Source organism: Borostomias antarcticus (genome assembly GCF_949987555.1).
Source record: "Borostomias antarcticus genome assembly, chromosome: 17".
In the NCBI taxonomy this organism is placed as follows: domain Eukaryota; kingdom Metazoa; phylum Chordata; class Actinopteri; order Stomiiformes; family Stomiidae; genus Borostomias; species Borostomias antarcticus.
Window position 1 is genome coordinate 293760 of NC_140250.1, and position 2500 is coordinate 296259.

Genomic DNA, 2500 nt, shown 5'->3' on the forward strand with positions numbered 1-2500 from the left:
TGTTTATTCTGTACCAGGTTTTCTTCCGAGTCAATCTAACCCTGAAGCCAGAAACATTGAAGTTGTTAAGAGTTTGTTTACTACCAACGTGAAGAAGCTCAGAACTGAGTAAACTAATAATGAAACCATGTCCACTTTTAATCCATGAAAATCTCACAAACAAAACTCTAGTCTTGAAACATTGAGCAAAGATTTATTGATTTAAGGTTTAAAAATCTATAATGATACAAATCTACTATGATAAATTGGGTGACGAGGGTTGCCAGGTGTTGGCAATCAGAGATGTTGTTGTGAGCGAAGTTGTTAAATGATCCTATTACTGTAAATCTCCCCACAGGGGGAAGCGTCTTCCACTTGATTATCACCTCCAGACATCACACATCTCATCACCAAACCATGGAGAAAAATGCTGGAACGCTTCAGTGACATTGAGATATAATTATCATAGCGGTAATTATCATGGCCTTTAACTCGAATTTCTGATTAAGTTAATTCATCGTGAGGCGCCGCTTGTGGCTTGTTTTCCTCTTTTTAAGCTTTTCTATTTTCATTTCTGGCAAGTTTTCCCTCTTTCTAAACCCCAACTGAATATTTGTTATGCTTTTGGGAAACCCAGCCAATCGCTGGCAGGAGCTTCGCTGGCAGGAGCTTCGCTGGCGCCCAAAACAACCATGGCTCCAAAAATGTTCCACCCACTTCTTAAAAAAAACACAGATTTGTTTACATCCACGGTTGCTCTTCCGAGCCCGGGGGTCAATACGCATCATCCACGGCTGCTCTTCTGAGCCCAGGGGTCAATACGCATCGAGTAATCATGCAAATTAAGAGTGAGAAAAGAGGGGAAGAGGAAGGGGAGGAATGGAAAATCTTGTTCTAAATAATCCGTCCAAAAGTAATTTCCATTCGCCGGCCTTTCGGAGCGAGGGAGCACACAGAAGAGCGCAAACATGGAGACTCAAACCAGGCGGAGAGAAGGAGGGAGGGAGGGAGGGAGAGAGGGAGGAGGGAGGGAGAGAGGGAGGGAGGGAGGTAGAGAGGGAGGGAGGGAGGGAAGGAGGGAGAGAGGGAGGGAGGAGGGAGGGAAGGAGGGAGGGAGGGAGGGAAGGAGGGAGAGAAGGAGGGAGGGAGGGAGGGAGGGAGGGAGGGAGGGAGGGAGAGAGAGAGGGAGAGGGAGGGAGGGAGAGAGGGAGGGAGGGAGGGAGGGAGGGAGGGATTAAAAGAAGAATAAGGCGAGCGCGCGTGTGTGTGTTGTTTATCTGCAGGCTCAGGAGGGACTGGTTGAGGGGATTTGGAATCCTAACTCAATACCAGAGCCCAGCTAATAGAATCACTCGCCTTCCAAATAACTTAAGATGGCCGACAAGAGGAGCGGCCTGAGAGAGAGAAACGCCAGAGAGAGAGGACACATTTCCATTAGGCAGCCAGACAACTCCTTCATAATGACGGTCATTATACACAAAGCAGGTCAACAGGGTGCTGGAGAGAGAAGCTGTTTTCTGATCTAGCCTGGCTCACTAATGGAGGGCCGTGGTATAAAGCAGCTGGCAGCACATCTGGACGGGGAAAAGCAACATGTCCTCATGTGGGGTGATAGTGACCGCTGCCCTGCGCCCGTTCTCCCACTCTGCCGGGCAGACGTTTAGAACTCAACTATCCCTGACCTCCATCTCTCTCTCAGCTCTCCAGCAGCAGGCTGTTAAGACCCAGAGTGACCAGGCTGGTATACGACCCCGTAAACACAGCTCCTCCAGGCCACCATGCACTTCACCAATATAGACTTCCCCTCCCCGGGATACAGGCCTGTTCACTCATCCATTCTTCTTGTTTTTACTGGGTGTCAACAATGACTACCTTCGCCCAAGGGCAGCGTGACAATAAGATTGGGAAGCGGGGTGGAGTTGAAGCTGAGTGTGTGTGTGTGTGTGTGTGTGTGTGTGTGCGTGTGTGTGTGTGTGTGTGAGTGTGTGTGTGTGTGTGAGTGTGTGTGTGTGTGTGTCTGCTCACCCCATGCCCGTGACAGAGGGCTATGCAGGTCTCCAGCTCGGTGAAGGAGGCATTTTGGCAGCGACGGTCTCGACACACCTGTGGTAACACAAGATGATTACATGATGATTACACACACACACACACACACACACAAAAACGCGGATAAGATACATTGATTCGATACACAGTCGCAGAAACATGAGTGTGCGTGTGCCTTCCTGGTGTGTGTGTGTGTGTGTGTGTGTGTGTGTGTGTGTGTGTGTGTGTGTGCGATCGACAGACCCGGCCCTGCTCACCTTGCCCTCGTCACACTTGGTGCCGGTCATGACGAGGCCGGGGTCGGAGAGGTCGCCCTGGCCGTCCTGGGTGGTGTAGACGTACGTCCCCCGGCACTTCACCTCCATGCCGTCCGTGTGGATGGTGGTGTCGATGGACACGGCGTTGGTGCCTTTGGGCTTCTTGGCGGCGCTGTGGCACTGGATCTTCCCGCACTTGGCATCGCTGGGGGACGCGG

The 2500-nt window shown here is 51.0% G+C and overlaps 1 protein-coding gene across 1 annotated transcript in view; it reads right to left on the reverse strand.

The window, feature by feature from the left end:
• adam19a (ADAM metallopeptidase domain 19a) overlaps positions 1–2500 on the reverse strand; it is a gene marked incomplete at both ends in the record, with an annotated part of 55944 nt that overhangs the window by 24538 nt on the left and 28906 nt on the right. The window lies entirely within an intron of this gene.